The 18,693-nt window shown below is 47.2% G+C and overlaps 1 long non-coding RNA gene across 1 annotated transcript in view; it reads right to left on the bottom strand.

Annotated features, from left to right (window-relative positions):
• Window positions 1–1,668: 1,668 nt before the first annotated feature.
• LOC138579825 (uncharacterized) overlaps window positions 1,669–18,693 on the bottom strand; it is an 84,035-nt gene continuing 67,010 nt past the window's right edge. The window contains exons 2-4 of the long non-coding RNA XR_011304138.1: window positions 3,834–3,999; window positions 3,031–3,195; window positions 1,669–2,273 (exon numbers count right to left, since the gene is read on the bottom strand). This is a non-coding gene — a long non-coding RNA (uncharacterized lncRNA). The remainder of the gene's footprint in view (window positions 2,274–3,030; window positions 3,196–3,833; window positions 4,000–18,693) is intronic.

The following is an 18,693-nucleotide window of genomic DNA, read 5'->3' on the forward strand; positions in this document are numbered from 1 at the left end:
CTGAGGAGAGTGCTTTTCATTCAACATTGCGGCAGTGAAAGGGCCGTGTTTCCAGGCACGAACAAACAAGGGTGCATTGGGCAGCCCAGGAGATCAGCTGGACAACTCGGGACTCCACGACACGTCTCTAGTGCGGATAAATGTATCTGTTAGTCATTTTCCAGATCCCAAATACAGTTTCAAGGGTATATTTGTGGAGCCGTCGTAAAGCGTCGACAACTGCATTTATTTTATTAACATATGGAGTTTCCTTAAATTCATAATTGTTTGAGTGCCTTAGTGCATTTAAGTGTGTTAGTAACGTAAATGCACTGGTCTACTGTTCTGCATATTACAAATATGCACATTTCATTATACCTATATGCCTAATGTTGTGGCCAGAATGTCGTCCCTTGTCAAAATATAAAACAAGCACGTTATTTTCCATTAGCTTACATGTGTAATATTGTTTTTCAAGCTCTCACTCTGCACCTATCTCGCCCAGCAATGGTGAGCCTTGTAAGCTCTCTTTATTTTCATTATGTCTTTATCTGTAAAGTTGATCTCCAAATTGGCTTACTACACCCACTGCACCTCATTTCTTTGACCCTTTTGTAGCCCACTCCTTTTTCCCCCTCCATATTTCACTAGTGTGTTTTAGCTCCTAAATGACTGATGCTATTAACGTTCACTCCTTTAACATGATACCGAATGTTACCCCTACTTCAACTCATAAAAACACCCCAAAAAGCTGTGCCTCTCCTCTGCCCTTTTCTTTGTACCCTTTTCTCACACCAAAAAGCAGCACAAAATAGTTCCCTTTCGAAGTCCTAATCCTAATGGGGTTGCTTGCCTCTGATTTTCCGTTTTGATATTCCTGTTTATTTGTGAAACCTAAAAACCGGCCCATTTGTGCGTGAAGAGAATCCTTCCAAGTTTAGACCGCTTACTTTCTCTGAGAACCCCTTGCGAGTCCTTTTGTTTGCCCTAGTTTTTGTATTCATTGCAAATTGTGTCGCGTTTTCGCCAAAGTGCTGGACATGCAGCGAACACGGTACAAACACAAATGTAAAGAAGGCAGTACATTATATCAGGTCAAGTGTTAAGAAGCGGCCAGGACAGATAGAAAATGAGCTTTAAGACGAGTCGGACAAATGGGTAGGTACAAGATGGGCAGATGACAAGAGGGAGAGAATTCCAGTGATAGGGAGCGAGTAGAGAAAATGAGTTCAAGAAAGAGGATGTGCAGGGAATTTTGATAACAACGAGATGGAAGGAGGACCGAGAGCAAAGAGAATGAGTAGCGGTGAAGAAGGAAATTTAAGTTGAAAGATAGTAAGGGGCAACACAGTGAAGACACAAAGGCGATAGAGAGAAAATGAAACAGGACCTGTGATTCGATTTTTAACTTAGAGGCAGATAATAGGGAGGAGGACATGGACATTTGTGGCAGAGGTAGAAGAGAAAATGAACAATAGAATTATAGGTAGAACGAAGAGGGGTGAGACAAGAGGCAGTAGGCCATTCAAGAGGGCCTATACAAAACTGCAATTATCCGTGGATAAGTGCACACCCTCCAATCATTAATAATACAATTCGTGCATGAAAAACGCCACACAATCCCTTCCAAAAAACAACCTTACTCAAAGGGTGTATATTCTAGACAAAAAGGCAGTATGTATGTTACAATTCATTCATTTTATTCATCAATCAAATATAATCGTGAGACAACATTTACAGAGAATCACATGAAACACATTGACGTCACATCTATTAAAAACGAATTTTAGAAAAACATATCACACCAACCAATGATCACGTCTCACACATCATTTCTCGCATACTCGTTCATCCCCATTCATACAAACAACCATTCGTACTTGTGCAAAAATCACAATTTTAATAATTCTGTTCTGTAATCAGAACCCCCATCTGTTTGGGCTCATAGTTGACAGTATTCTGAAAAACAAAAACAGGGTAAATGTTCCAAAATAATTACTTTTGAATATATATCAATTACCACATTTTTTTGTATAAACCCAAGTTAGAGCCAACTCTGGGAGGAGTGGGCTCTAAGGTGATGTCTACTCGAGTTTCGGGCAACCACACATGTCTGTGCAATTTCTGTCTAGTGCACCTCACCAGAACATATACATTTTGAAAAAAACAACCAGTTCTTTCTGCAGTAATTCAAGTTGGTATGAATTGAATGTTGTCCGATGTTCAATGTGTAATTTCCTCCAATGTACAGAGTCCCATGCTTCTGCAGGTCAAATGTGTTACTGAGGAAGCCACTTGTATCAAAGAGGAGGACAAGGAAAGTGTGAGAGAGAGAGAGAAAAAAACAAGAGATTTACAATCTTTCTCTACAATATCTTCCACGTGTTTTTGAACATGTATCATGGCTTCTAAAGACATAATATTCTGCTTTGTCATGTCCATGCCCCTAAATACTCTAGGCATGGTGCCAATCTGGGTTGTAACACACATATTTTCACAATGGGGGCAGTGTCCTCTCCTTGAAATTCATAAAAGGGTAATGTGATTGAGTCCTATTAGGCATCAACCTCCCCAAAAGAGAGACTGCAATACACACAAGACAGAAAGACTGAAATTCTCTCAGATGAAGATCCCCCTTCTCATCCCGAGCCACTAATGGACCAAATGGAATGTGTACAAGTGAAACTTCTCACTCCAACAGTCAGCAACCATTTAAGATATGCATTATCACATCATAATAGCTAAGTAGTTCAATATTATCTCACCCATTGTTTTTTGGATGTGTTGTGCACAACTATATCCCAAGTTGTGCTGTTCTACCTTCAAGTGGAATATCTCCATGCAATTCTATCGTGGCCACACGACACCAGTAGGAAAATTCCTACTTAGTTGGGATGCTGTTTATATCGGTTGACATAAACATATGTGCACCCTGTAAGAATATTGTATCTGTGTTGTTACTTTTGTCATCTATTTTACTGAAGAGACCACACTATTATGTAACGGTGTGACACAGTGCCCCACTCCTAATGCATCTGCATCTTTATTTACCTTGCAATTGCGTCCCTTTTCATCCATACAGAGTTTTCTTCAAATGGCCCTGGGTTCGGGCCAGGCAGCAAAGGGGGATGTTGTCATCGATACACAGTCCCTGTGTGTTTTACCGAATGGACCCTTGCTGAATTTTCTATCTCGTGCTGTGTATGTCCTCAGATACTTTAGATGAGGAAAGGAAAACAGGGAGAGAGACCACATGGCAAGAGGAATAAAAAAAAAGGGGAATTGAATGAGATAAAAAAGAGAACCCATGACTGAGGCTAGATTTCCGATTTGCGGCGCAGTGTGAGAAATCAAGAGGGCCGGCTGTAATTGAGCCTGGTGAAAAATAGGGCAGAGTGCAGGAGTTTAGATGCATGAAAGGACAGAAAAGGATGAGCGTGGCAGAGATTAAAAAGAAGGAATTAGCACTTGGGTGTAGTGAGTGAAATGTGAAGGGAGAAGGAAAGAGAAGAGTCAAAAAGAGCACCCCACTTACAGGCTGAAGAAGAGAAGGAGGGCTGTGGTGGAGAGATGAAAGAGGGGGAAGGAGAAGGAAAGGATGGGGGAAGGAAGAGTACCTCTGTTTTGAATGGATTATGGTGAAGTAAATGGGACGACATCCAAGAATGGATGGCACAGAGACACTCAGAGACTTGAGACTGAAGAGGGTAAGTGAACTCTGGGAAAGAAATGAAAATGTGAGAGTCATCAGCATAGAAATGATAGGATAGTGTAATAATGGAAGAGGTGCAGACCAAAGATAAGGTAAGCAACAAGATATATTCAAGTAAAAGACCGCATGAGGGGCCACTCACCAAGAAAGCCAGGTGGATACTGAGGAACCGTTGACCTCAACTGTCAACTGTCAATTAACTGTTTGCACGTGATGGCATTCCAATATGGAACGTTGGTATGAAATCGCGTGTGCATCAGGTGCGGTGGATACAACATATGTTTCCTCTTTCACAGAGCAGGTAAGAACTAAAATGAGATAACATGGAAATGGCGATGAATATTATGCTGACACAACAGACATATAAGTACAATAACTGGTTGCAAGGTTATATTGCTAAAACAGTGAAAAGGCAATTCAAAACTATGTTGCATAATCATTGAATTCCACTGGTCTCCTTCTCAACCGACAAGTGCTGCCCTCATTACATTTTCCCATGTCATGATGCTCCAAGATCTCCTAATTTCCCCCATGTGCCCCTTCCTTTAAGCCATCCTGAAACCCAGCAGACTCAATGAGATGAGGCGAGGAAATCAGCTCGCCACTCAACCTCATATAGTTGCCTCTGTCATAGTCTCCCTTGTACCATTCCTCTCCTGCCTGTTACGCTCACCTCTTTCCTACAGGGTTGTCGATCGGACCCAGACAGCTGCGGTCTCCACCAACGTGATACGTAGTGCCGAGATGCCTGTCTGGACTGGCCCGCCTAATCTCGTCTGCTTGATCCGTAGAAGTATTCTCCTGCAAGTGGAAAAAGAGATTTAACCACCCGTGGATTTTAGAGATGGCCCCCTCCCACTGTTCTCGTTCTCCCCACTTGTCACCTCCGATATCCCCTTTTAGTAACCTCACCTTATGTTTTTAAATGATGAGCTCTCCATACTGCATGGCATGCAGGGGCGCGTAGATACCAGTTACTTCACTGGTTTGAAGGTACTGGAGGAGTTCCAGAGGAATATTGACTCCTGGGTTTATAAAGTTCAAAGAGTTCAATATGTCCGATATTCACTCTTGTTCCATTCCCTTGTTGAATTGCAGCTGGTTCAAAAGAATGTTGCCTGGAGGCAGCTGATGGCTTTCAGGTAAGAGTCTGTATTACCCAACACTGTCCGGTAAAAGTTGCATGAGTTTAACTTGTTGTTTTCTCTCCCTTTATAGGTGCGGCATATGAAGATGAGGCGTATTAAAGGGTAATGCCTCCAGTGGTAAATCAGGTAAGCCTATGGTGGTAAGAGATTGTATTTGTCGTCTCTCTTGGCTCACCTTGTTGTTTCTTTTGTTTTCCCCCAGGTGCTGGAGTTCGACGAAGAAAATGATGGAGGCAGCAACGAGTCGAAAGATGCTTTGGACTGGTGAGTATAATGCGGCGCTGCTGCTGGCGATGCGACGCGTGCTGGAATAATGTCTTTTCCAGGCTCGGAGACGTGCTGGATACGGAATCAGGTAAGGAATTAAAATAATGTCCGTGATCTAACCTTTTCTTCCTTTTTCCCCTAAGGACCATTGTTATGATTAGGTGCGAGGTCTGAGTATCCTTCTTCAAGCTCGGCAAGCGGACCTCTACGCTTGTCGGGCGTGGTCGTTTCCCGAATCAGGCTCTGTTTGATTTCTATCAGCAACTCCGACTACTTTCTTGGATGGTTTTATAGGACAATCCCGTAGAAAATGTCCTGAGGCCCCACAGTAAAGACACAATTGCATCTGCCATCTCCTTTCTCTCTCCTTTTGAGTTAAGGGTCCGTTAACCCCCCCCCGATCTGCATCGGTTCTGATGCATCTGTTCCTTTGGGGGTAACTTTGGGTTTAACCAATACCCGATTCTCGAATTTAGCTCGATCAGCCTTTCTATTCTGAAGTTGGTGGTCTAACTGGACCACTAAGTTTATATATTCTGCGCAATCCTGAGGTGGGTTCACAACTTGGGCCAAAACATCTTTGAGTTCACCCCGAAGTCCACGATGAAATAATGTAATTCGTTTTACCTCTGGCCATCCGGTTTCCACCACCAACCTATTGAAGGTTGCGATATAGGTTAGTAGATCCTGGTTACCTTGTCGTAAGGATAAAAGTTTGTTATCCAGGGCCTGTCCCGGTGAATGTCTGGCGTATAGTCTTTGCATGCTCAATTGAAAACCCTGAAAATCCGAAGAAGAGGGTCATCTTTTTTTGACTAGTGGAATTGACCAATCCACTGCGCTGCCACTAAGGTATGATAGTACAAAGGCTACTTTGGCTTGGTCGTTTGGAAAAGCTCCAGGTCTGCATAAAAAGTGCAAGCGGCATTGGTTCATAAACTTGGCAAACTTTTTCGGGTCCCCAGCAAAACGTTCGGGTGGAGCTAAAGGAATGCTCCCTGGTAGAACCACTTGCACAGGATTGCTCGATGAAACGGGAGTTGGATTCCCATCCGAGTCCAGGTAGTGGTGTTTGCCCAGCTTGGTTTTGCAGCAATTGTCTAGCAAGATCATCAGTGCGCTCCTTTGACACAATCAGTTCTCTCCTGAGGGCATTAATTTCTTGGCGCGCGGAGTGCACTTCTGCCCTAAGTTCCCCTAACAATAGGGCTAGTTGGTCGGTTTCTGAGGTTTCCATTACGCCCGGGTGGGGTTTTGTAGATAGGCTTTGCATTCTGTTACGCTCACCTGGTTCCCACAGGGGCGTCGATCGGACCCGGACAGCTGCGGTCTCCACCAACGTGATACGTAGTGCCGAGATGACTGTCTGGACTGGCCCGCCTAATCTCGTCTGCTTGATCCGTAGAAGTATTCTCCTGCAAGTGGAGAAAGGGATTTAACCACCTGTAGATTTTAGTGATGGCCCCCTCCCACTGTTCTCGTTCTCCCCACTTGTCACCTCCGATGTCCCCTTTTAGTAACCTCACCTTATGTTTTTAAATGATGAGCTCTCCATCCTGCATGGCATGCAGGGGCGCGCAGATACCAGTTACTTCACTGGTTTGAAGGTACTGGAGGTGTTCCGGAGGAATATTGACTCCGGGGTTTATAAAGTTCAAAGAGTTCAATATGTCCGATGTTCACTCTTATTCCATTCCCTTGTTGAATTGCAGCTGGTTCAAAAGAATGTTGCTTGGAGGCAGCTGATTGTGTTCAGGTAAGAGTCTGTATTACCCAACACTGTCCGGTAAAAGTTGCACGAGTTTAACTTGTTGTTTTCTCTCCCTTTATAGGTGTGGCATATGAAGATGAGGCGTATTAAAGGGTAATGCCTCCGGTGGTATTTGTGGTCTCTCTTGGCTCACCGTGTTGTTTCTTTTGTTTTCCCCCAGGTGCTGGAGTTCGCCGAAGAAAATGATGGAGGCAGCGGCGAGTCGAAAGATGCTGTGGACTGGTGAGTATAACGCGGTGCTGCTGCTGGCGATGCGACGTGATGGAATAATGTCCTTTCCAAGCTCGTAGACGTGCTGGATCCGGAATCAGGTAAGGAATTAAAATAATGTCCATGATCTAACCTTTTCTTCCTTTTTCCCCTTTTTCTAGGAGCTCCGGATTCGAGGCAGGCGTGGCAGAAGACTGGATGCTGACTTGCAGGCACGGTGAGCACTGCGCTGCAGGATGCAGAATAACGCGAAGCGTGTGCTGCTGTTCGGGCGTGGTTTAACTAGCCTCCAAAGTGGTTCCAGGTAAGAAGTTCCCCAGAACCACACCCGAGTAATAAATAGTCCCTGTAACAAAATAGTCCCATCCAGGCCTCACGTTGGCTTGGATTCATTTGCAGCATGGTCTGCATGAGGTAAGTAATGTCTATGAGCCTGGCGCCTATGCCGCCAGGACTGGTTACTAAGATGAGCCTGGCGCCTAAGGCGCCAGGACTGAACCCAAACAGCCCCCAGCCGGGGCTGCTGGGGTTTTAACAAGTATCTGGATGCCTGCTCCCGGGGCTGATGGACTCGATCCGGATGCCCGGGGGTAGGCATCATGACTTCATCACTGCGCACTTCCACAGAAACATTCTTCATCATGTGGGGATGGTGCACAATGACAATACCGTCTTTACTCCATCCTCTGCCCTCACTGGTCATGGCATGTCTTTCCCCACTCTCACCACTTCAATAGGATCAGAATAATGGTAACACCCCTTTAGCACATCAAAAGGCTTCTTTGCTTGCACCACATCGCCTATGCATATCCTATTCCCATCCATGCGGGTCCTGTCACCAAGAAAGCCAGGTGGATAATGAAGAACCGTTTGCCCTAACTGTGAACTGTCCCTTAACTGTTCGCCCGTGATGGCATTCCAATATGGAACGTTGATATGACATTGCGTGTGCATCAGGTGCGGTGGATACAACATATGTTTCCTCGTTCACAGAGCAGGTAAGAACTACAATGAGATAACATGGAAATGGCGATGAATATAATGCTGACACAACAGACATATAAGCACAATAACTGGTTACAAGGTTAGATATTGCAAGGTGGTAAAACAGTGAAAAGGCAATTAAAAACTATGTTGCATAATCATTGAATTCCACCGGTCTCCTTCTCAATCGACCAGTCGTGCCCTCATTACATTTTCCCATGTCATGATACTCCAAGATCTCCTCATTTCCCCCCTGTGCCCCTTCCTTTAAGCCATCCTGAAACCCAGCAGACTCAATGACATGTGGCGAGGAAATCAGCTCGCCACTCAACCTCATATAGTTGCCCCTGCCGTAGTCTCCCTTGTACCATTCATCTCCTGGCTCTCTGAATTCATCACTGCGCACTTCCACAGAAACATTCTTCATCATGTGGGTATGGCGCACAATGGCAATACCGTCTTTACTCCATCTTCTGCCATCACTGGTCATGACATGTCTTTTCCCCACTCTCACCACTTTAATAGGATCAGAATAACGGGAACACCCTTTTGGCACACTAAAAGGCTTCTTTGCTTGCACCACATCGCCTATGCATACCGTATTCCCATCCACATACATCTGCTCATTTGTGCAATGTTTTTCCACGACCGGCCAGTGAGGGAATATCTCTGAGTGCATCTTCCTGCCCCTCATCTTCTCAAATGGGGTAACACCAGTCAGCCCATGTGGCATGTCACTGAACGCCCTCATAATTTCCTGTATGCACCTCCTCCAATCGAGGCCATTAGCAAACGCCAGTTGAATAGTTTCCTTAATAAAACCATTGGTACGTTCAACTAGCCCATTAGCCTTGGGATTATATAAGGCTTTGCAGTGATTTTCAATGGCATTGCCTTTCATGTATCCCTGCATCTCCTGCGACACTAATTGAACACCATTGTTGGAAATCGCCACCTTCGGCTACCGAAGGTCTACGATCTACCGAGTTATGCTTAAAAACACATGGCCGAACCGTAGGGACAATAAAAAAAAAGTCCCGGAACTCTCCTTTAAGATAAAATCAATCATACATTTAGCAGAAATGCTTTTCACAAACTCCACCGCGAACCACCTTGATGCATAATTAACCATTACAGGCAAATCTATGTTCCTGTCCCAACACACTCATGGGTCCCATAAAGTCAATAGCCACTTTCTTCTATGGGTGCTCTGGACATCCACATTCCCATTCTCCATCGTCTGGGTTTTTAGCGCACCACAAGGAAGGCAGGCACCCACCCCCTCATCCACCATGCCATCCTTGCCAGGCCACTAAATCTTTGCACTCAACATGCGCTTGGTTAAGATCTTACCAATATGCCTTTTATGCACACGTTTAACCAGCTTTCTATGAAGTGATGTAGGGGGAACCAACCTTTCTCCTCTAGCCAAACCCCACATGTAATTTCTCAGCTCATCCCATATATTACGGAAAGGTGAACTGACCTCCTCCCTGTACCGCCATGGCTTCCTTCAACTCACAATCATCATCAATGCCTTCCAACCAGATCTCTTTGGAAAATGCCCATCCATGGTAATTACCACCTGCGCAATCCACTCATCGCTCACCGCCTCTACCTCCACATGACTCATCTTGGAGGATCTTGATAAGCAATTGCTGACAGGATTGCAATGCCCTGAGACAAATCTGACTACAAAATTGAAACCCTGATGGGCCGATAACCATATGGCAATCCTAGGCATGGCTAGACCCAAATCCCTTGTGGTAAACAAATGCGCCAAGGGCTTGTGGTCACTTTTGATAGCATACGGAATACCCCAAATGTACAACTTGAAGTAGTTTGAGCCCCAATAACACGCCAAACTCTCCCTCTCCATGGTAGAATGCCTGGATGCAGTAACTTTAAGTGCCCGGGATACAAATGCTACCAGTACTTCCACACCCTTCCTGTACTCACTTAGAACTGCACCCACGCCATGGTTACAAGCATCCACACTAATAGTGGTTTCTGCTGAGGGATCAAACCTATGTAGTGTGGGCGCATTGGCCACCTCTTCCTTCATTTTCCAGAATACATTCTCTTTTTTCTCTCCCCACACAAATTCCGACCTTACTTTCAACAAATCCCTCAATATGGCACACTTAGATGAAAAATTCTCCACAAACTTGCCATACCATTATATCAGACCTAGGAATGATTTCAGCTCATCCTTGTTTGCTGGAGCTCTAATCTTCAAAATGGCATCGACTATCTCTGGGCGAGTTTCTAGGCCACTTGCGGACAGGCTGTGACACAAAAATGATAACAAGTGTGCCATAAACTGGCATTTGTCCAACTTCACAGTCATTCTCACCACCTCAAGTCTTCTCAGGACGTAATTCACTCTCAGATCATGCTCCAATTCAGTCTTTCCCCCCACCTCAATATCATCGTGGAAGCATCTTTTGCCAGGAATATCCCCTAACAGATCTTGCATAATTTTCTGGAAGACAGCAGATGATATGATATATGATATGATATGGTATTTGTAACGCGCCTATACACAAGTGTTTCAAGGCGCGACGAGGCAGGGAGGGAGGGAAACAAGGGGAAGACAGACAAACGATCCTACTAGGCCAGGTGTCATTCAGATCGGGCAAGTGCAGAGGTAAGGGGAAAAGGAGAAAGTGCAGGGGGAGGAGGTGGGGGGGAAAGTGCAGTACACGGTAAGTAGCGTAATAAAATAATAAATAATAAATAAAAGGGCCAGCTGGTGGCAAGTGCGAGGTAAGTGCGGGCTGTAGGGATACAGTGACAGTCCCACAGTGCAGGGGGAGCCAGGGAGGCAGTGCAAGTGGAGAGTGGCTGGGCCCTGGACCGAGGTCGCTGAGAGTGGCCAAGATGCAGGTATAGTGCAGAATTTCAGTGGGGAGTTAAGCAGGTTTAGCAGGGGAGAGGGAGAGAGAAGGCAGAAGCGAAGAGGAAGGTTTTGAGGTGCTTCCGGAACCGGAGATGGTTCTATTCAAGTTTCAGGGAGGCAGGAAGGCTGTTCCAGAGGGAGGCCCCTGCTGCGGAGAGAGATCTACCCCCAGCTCGTTGCTTCGAGAAGTGGCTGACCATGAGGGAGTTGGAGACGGTTGAGCGAAGGGCTCGTGAAGGAAGATATTTAGGAAGAGAGAGTTGAAGGTATTTAGGCCCCAGGCCGCAGAAGGCCTTGTGGACAATGCAGAGGGTTTTGAACTTAATCCTCGCAGCCACTGGGAGCCAGTGAAGAGATTTCAGTCCTGGAGAGATACGGTCCCTGGGCTTGAGGCCAAGGACAAGTCTCGCAGTTCTGTTCTGGATAAGTTGCAGAGGGCGGAGAGTGGAGGCAGGCAGATTAAGATAGAGGCTGTTACAGTAATCCAGCCTTGAGAGAACCAGGGCTCGGGAGACAGTGAGCTTCTGGGGGAAGGAGAGGAAGGGAAGAATACCTCTGAGGAGGTGCAGCTGGTAGTGTGACTTCTTAGAGACGTCAGATATATGAGGAGAGAAGGAGAGTGTGGAGTCGAAGATGACCCCAAGGTTTTTAGCCTTGCAGGTAGGGGCAGGAAGGGGGCCAAGGGAGGCCGGCCAGAGAGCTGCAGGGAAGGAGGGAGTGGGTGTGCCGATGAGTAGAATCTCAGTCTTACTGGCATTAAGGCAGAGGTCATTGGCGGCACACCATTCCTGGATAGCAGACAGACAGTCGGAGATGAGGGAAGAAGAGGAGGAGGCCGAGGGTAGCCTGAAAATGAGCTGGGTATCGTCCGCATAGCACTGGAAGTGGGGGCAGAGAGCGGCGATGCGGTGGGCAAGGAGTGCCAGATACTGGTTGAAAAGCCAGGGAGAGAGGTTGGATCCCTGGGGGACACCACAGGTGGAGAAAAAGATGTCGGAGAGGAAGGAGCCCATTTGGACCTGGGAGGGTCGACCGGAAAGGAAAGAGGTCAGCCATGCCAGAGCCTGACCAGTGATACCCAGGTTATCACGGAGACGGTTGAGCAGGATGGAATGGTTGACAGTGTCAAAGGCAGAGGAGAGATCGAGCAGAATGAGAACACAGGGAGTGTTGGAATCGAGGTTCAGGAGCAGGTCCTCACGGATGTTCAGGAGAGCAGTTTCCGTGCTTCTGGCCGCTCTGAAGCCGGATTGATGGTCATGAAGGTTACCAACATATTCAGCATGGAGGTTAAGCTGGGAGATGGCCAGTTTCTCCAGGAGCTTGCCCAGGAAGGGAGTAATGGAGATTGGGCGATAGTTGGCCGGGCAGGAGGGGTCGGAAGAGGGTTTCTTGAGGAGGGGGTGCACAAGGGAGTGCTTGAGGGGGGATGGGAAGACTCCAGAGGCGAATGAGTGGTTGCAAAAGTCAGCCAGGGCAGGAGCCAGGGAGTCGATGTGGTCCTTGATGGTTTTGGAGGAACAGGGGTGAACCTGTTTAGACGAGGCTTTCATAGATCGGACTTGTCTGGAAACCTCATCAGCAGAAAAAGGTGGAAAAGCAGAGAAGGAGGGCGGAGGGGCGGCTGCAAGAGAGCAAGAGGAAGAGCCGGGAAGAGAGGGAGGGAGGTGAGAGGAGGAGAGCGAGGACAGGATGTCCTGAGTTTTTGAGATGAAGTGCGAGGCCAGTGCCGTGCAAAGGGCCTGGGAGGGGACAGGAGAGGTAGAGACTGCAGCAGGGTTGGCCAGCTCCTTGCAGATTTTAAAGAGTTCGGCCGAGTTGTTAGATGCCTCAGAGATGCGGGCTTGGATAAGGGCTCTCTTCTTGGTGAGAACGGAGAGCCGGTATTGCCTTTGGAGCAGGCGGCAGGCCAGTTTGTCAGAGGATGAACATGAAGCACGCCATTTCCTCTCTGCCACCCTGCACTTGCGTTTTAGGGTGACGAGATCCGAGTCATACCAGGAGTTACATTTGGCTTTGGGCTTCAGGCGGATTCTCATGACGGGGGCAAGGATATCGAGAGTATCAGATATAGAGGAATAGAGCATGGAGAGGGCTGTGTCAGGGTGGGAGTCAGCCGAGGGGGGAGAAAGGGGCGAGAAGGTAGCAGCGAAAGCCTCAACTGACACGCGCTTCATGGGTCGGATGACCGAGAAGGTGGGAGGCAGTGAAGAGGGTGGCTTTGCCTGTGGGTTAGGGAGGGAGAGGTAGGAGGATAGGAGAAAGTGATCGCTCCAGGAGAGAGGAGTGGAGAGAGGGAGGGAGAGGGGAAGGTCAGAAGAGATCAGAGCATCAAGAGTGTGCCCTGCAGAGTGAGTAGGCCCAGAAGGGAGAATAGAGAGTGAGAGAGAGTTGCAGAGTTCGCGAAAGAGACCAGTGGGGGGACAGGAGGCATCGAGGTGGATGTTGAAGTCACCGAGAAAGAGGAGTTGGGTGGTTGAGGACAGGAGTGAGGAGGAGAGGTCAGCCCACTCAGAGAGGAAGGAGGAAATTTGACCAGGTGGCCGATAGATAGTGGCCACGGTAAGGAAATGGCTAGGAGAGAGAGAGAGTCGGCAGACAAGACATTCAAAAGAGGAGTAGGTCTGCGTAGGAGTGACAGTGGTAGGAATCCACTCAGGGAAGATAAGGGCAACACCACCCCCTGAACGGTTAGGCCTGGGCACGGAGAGGATCTTGTAGCCATCAGGTAGGAGTGTGTCGAAGCTGGTGGCAGAGCTGGCAGTGAACCAAGTCTCAGTGAGACCGAGGACGTCGAGGTCCAGTTCCTCAAGAAGGCGATGATGAGACCAAGCCAAAAGATAACCTCTCAAACTGATACGCACCCAACGGTGTGATAAAAGCAGTAAGCACCCTTGATGTTTAGTGCAAATCCACCTGGTGGTAGGCTGCCGACAGGTCCAGAGTGGACAAGCACTCCATATCATCCATAGCAGACAGTATTTCATTAGCTTTGGGTAAATTATGTCTGTTGACCAATATATTGCGATTTAAGTCCCTTAAATCAATGCAAAGCCTAATCCTTCCAACAGGACGCTGGGTAAAAACAATGGGATATAACCACTCCCTAAATTCAATTGATTCAATAACCCCCTGTTGGCGTAAACCCTGCAACTCCAACCTCACCTTTTCCCTAATCCCAAATGGCAGATTTCTCATTGTGTGTACACACGGCCTAACACCCTCCACCAACTGAATTTTGTGGCAATATCTGTGCAATTTACCAATCCTTTTGCGGAACACATTGCTAAACTACCTGCATACCTCCTCCATGAATTTCTCCAATGTTTCCATACCAATCAGCCTTACTTGTATTTCTTTTCCAGAGTGTAATTCAAATCTAAACTTTCCCTGGTGCTTCCACCCCAATAAACAATTGCCATTTGTAGCAACATAGACTTTATCATGGGTGTGTCTGTTGCCATATGCAACATTGCACCAAACAAAACCTTGTATATCACTTTTACCACTACCATATGCCTTGGGCCGGATGTCAGATGTATGTAACGTGTAACTCTTGCCACCCCAGATCTCCTCATATTTCTCCTCTGAAATTATTGTGTAAGGTGATCCCGAATCCAACAATGCTGTGGTTTTTATTGCACAGTTATAGTCATAACAAACATCATTATAATTTCAGTAACCATGATATGCTGTAATTTTGAGCATCGGGTCCTGAGGTTACTCCCTCTGGCCCGTGCCGCCACGACCTGGATGGGTTACCGGCTGTCCAGGTGCCCCCAAAAGTTGTTGCTCATTTTTTCCTAGCTGAATTGTCTGTTCCCATTAGTTTGGCCTAGTCCTTTGACCGTGCCTGGTACTGGCCCCTGTAAGGGTTTTGTCATTACCTGGTCTTATCCTTAAATGGGAAAAGGAAGGTATTTGGTTATTTATAACATGCTTAATGCCCAGAGGTTTCTAAGTGCGAACCCCAGGGATCGAACCTGTTTTGCTCGGTGTCGTCTTGCTTACAAGATGAGCACTTTGCCCCTGAGCTATCCTTCCGTGTGTTAATGCTGCAAAAGATGTTCTCCCGCTATTTGCCCACACATTGCTGGCTTGTAGTTATGTGTGGCCCAACGTCTTGTGTTGGCCTCTTATTTCCCCTTGTACGGCTGCCTAAGTTTGTTTCTTTTTAGTAAAACAATCAAAACCCGGTTGTTTAAGAAAATTAGACCTTGGCTACCCCTTGGGTGGGATGGTTCCAGCTCTGACCGCTTGCGGTCTTAACAGGTTCTAGGCCCCCATCTGTTTCAACTACTTGCTGCAGTACTTACATCTAGCCCTGCTTGGAGGGGCCTTCTGGACCGTCCGCTTCCACTGTGTTTTGCTTTATTACTTCGGTTCCCGCCTTGTGCTAGTGTTTGTGCCTGTTCCTGGGGAGCCACCCATGCTACCCGTGCTTTCCAGTGTTGCTCATATATCCAAACTGTTTTGGTTATCCTGCTATTAGCTGCCTTCTGGCCCCGGCCTTTGTGGCATTGGCCTGTTTATCTATTTAAAAACATCATTGGTTTTTAATGCTTTTAGAGGTTTTGGCCCCGGCTGTAACGCTCACCTGGTATCCACGAGGACGTCAAGACCTCTTACGACCTCGAACGCTTCCCTGCAGACTATTCAACTGGAGACTGGGCCTGAAACACAGGATTGGTAGAGTTTAACTCCCTATTGTCTCTGTGTGCTGGAACCCCTTCTTTCCCGGGGTCCAACCCCTCCCTTTGATCCACAGCTCACGTTGTTTTCTTGGATAGTGTGCTCTCCTTCCTGCTTTCAGCACAGGGGCACATTGATTGGTGCAGGCACGTTGCTGCCTAGTTACTTCACTGGCAAGAGTCCGACAGGTAAGTATAATGAGTCTTTTGAACAGTTCTCTAACTTCGTTCCTTTCCTTCCTTAGATGATGGCCGGCGTCCGGGAATGGCAGCGTGCTGCTGAGATCAGTAGCGCTGAAGGTGAGTGAGAGCGCGATGCACCCCTTCCATATTTGGATTGAACTGAGTTCTTTTTCTGTGTCTTTTAGGTGCTGCAACGTTTTCAGCGTGGATGCCGGTTATGAAGAACAAATGCAGTGAGTAAGTGCGGTATGCGGCGCCTCTAGATGTTTCCACGCTAACCTGGAGTGTCTTTCCCTTCTTGCAGATGGATGAGAAGTTCCAGAGACAGAGTTCCCCTAGAGCGGCTGGGATTCAGGTAAGCGTTTGAAGCTCCAACAGTATTTAAAAATAAGCGAAGATTTGCAGAAAGCTTACTAATGCCTTTTTTCTGTTCTTTTCCCTTTTCCTTAGGAAGCGGCGTGCGGGGATGGGAAAGACACAGCCGAAGATGCCCGCAGAACAGAAGGAGCGATGAATGATGGGCAGAAGTGCTGCAAGGTAAGGCTGTTCCTAACGGTGTTCTTGTTCTTGCAGGAGCTGAGCGCAGAAGAAAGTTGCAGGCCTACTGGAGACCGATCCGAACACGGTGAGTGTTACGCTGCAGGTGCAGAAAACGCAAAGCATGTTTCTCAGCCTGGGCGTGGCTTAAATAGTCTCTGGGTATCCCAGGTGTCTCCGGGCTGAACCATACCCAAAAGACTAGACTGCACATGCAGTTCTGGGAAGGGAAATATGTGGGGGCATCCATCTTGTCCCCATCAATGCACTGCAAGTCCAATCCCTAATGTTATCCTATGGGAGTGAGTGAGTCTGGTGCCACAAGTGCCCAGTATGACTCCAAGTGGGTCTTTGGAGGGATGGAGAGGCCCTTGAGGGCCATTTAGGTGATTGTGGCCTGGCTCCAGCCTGACATCTTGGAGGGCTGGGGACATGAGGGGCAGGAATCATGTGCAGCGTTGGCCTGTTTGTCTGTGCTGTGTGGTGTTTTTTCACCCGGGGTGGCTTGTGAACAAAAATTGTGGAGCCCTGGGAGTAATTGTTCACATTGGGCCCTGGAACATATTTCCAGCAAACCAATAAACCTTTTTCTTATATGATTGAAGTACCTCCCCCCTGTGACCCGAGGTGCGGTAACCTGTTGTGGAACTTCCTGGGTTTCCTATGGGACGGTCCACCCCTGTATTTCTCTTGTTTGTTAAAAAACAAATTGTACCTGCATTCAGGTTCAGTGCTACGTTGTAGGGCATTTTGGCCTGTTATATTGTGCTGTCTGGTGCTTTTTCCTACTGCTTATTAATTTTGTTGAACCCGTTTTCAGGTTCCGTGCTACTTGTAGCACTCTGGCCCCGGCCCTCGGGCGTTGGCCTCTTGTGCTGTGTGGTGTTTATTCCCCACTGCTTATTAATTTTGTTGAAACCACTTTCAGGTTCCGTGCTACTTGTAGCACTCTGGTCCCGGCCCTCGGGCGTTGGCCTGTTATATTGTGCTGTGTGGTGCTTTTCCACACTACTTATTAATTTGTCAAACCCGTTTTCCGATTTCGAGCTACTTGTAGCTTTCGGGCCCGGCCCTCAGGCGTTGGCCTGTTGCATTGTGGTGAGCAGGATTTATTCCCCACTGCTTATTATCTTTGCAGAACCCGTTTACAGGTTCAGTACTACTTGCAGCTTTCTGGCCCCAGCCCTCGGTTGTTAGCCTTTTGTTTGCTTTATTTCTTGCTCGTATTTACTTCCAAGTATAATTGCTGCCTTGTGGGCTGTGTCGCCCTATTCACTATTATCCTGATGTACTATCTGCCCGACTTGTGATTTTTCACAAGTGCTGTGGCCTCTCATTGTGTTTAAAAACGTACACTTCACTCTTTTATATGGTCCGAGCCCATTTGTATTCCCGCTCTTTTTTGTTCTGTAGAGTTTTGGAGGGTGGTGACTATGTTTTAGGGATATATCGCCTTTTCTGTTTACATTGGCTGCCCTTTGTGGCAAGCCTGGGTTTTCACTGTGGCCCCAGTCTGTGTTCGTTTGACTGCTTTCTTGTGTGATGCTGCTTCTTACCCCGTCTTAGTTGGATAGGCTCGTATCTGTGACTCTGTTTTGATCACTTGCGAGGCAAACATGCTTCTGTGTTTCCCTTGGATGGCTCGAAACTGTTCCGCCCTTTCTGCGATCTGTCACCTCTGGCCGCTGGAACAAACTGGTCATCAACATGTATACTACCTGTATGTTTGCGGGAAAAAATCCAACCATCTGGAACTTTTCTTGTTTATTGGCCCCCTAGTTTCGGGGTTCTTATAATCTTTCGGCTCTCCTTTGGTATGTGTGCTGTCGGTGTGAGCACTTTGGGCAACTGCTGGGTCTTGGTCCTGCTACACTTTAAATTGTATCCCTTGGCTCTCTGAGTGCTGGATTTTTATTTACCCTGGGTGTGGCGCTGATTTGTCGCTTTTTGGAGAGTTGAAATGCTGAGTTTTTGGCCCTGCCGGGGTTTGAAACTGCGTTGGCAGGTTCTGGGCTGATGTTAGGAAGGAGTGCTCTGCTTGTTGTGCTAAAAAGGGGGCGCTTCATTTCTGCGCGAGTTTACAATATGAGACAGATAATTCTTTTGGTTTTTAAAGGCGTGGGCTGTGCTTGGTACTGCCCGGACTGGACACTGGAACCACAGTCTCCGAGTAGATGTGAAAATGCAAACACTCTGCTTGCTATGCTACCTGTTAGGTTGTCTGTCCTGTGTTAGCCGTTTGTTTCAGATCTTTAAACAGTTTTTTGGGGCTGGCTTGATTTTTATCTGCCTGAGCGTGTGTTTCTTTG

Source organism: Ambystoma mexicanum, chromosome 3p (genome assembly GCF_040938575.1).
Source record: "Ambystoma mexicanum isolate Mex_15411 chromosome 3p, UKY_AmexF1_1, whole genome shotgun sequence".
NCBI classification, from domain to species: domain Eukaryota; kingdom Metazoa; phylum Chordata; class Amphibia; order Caudata; family Ambystomatidae; genus Ambystoma; species Ambystoma mexicanum.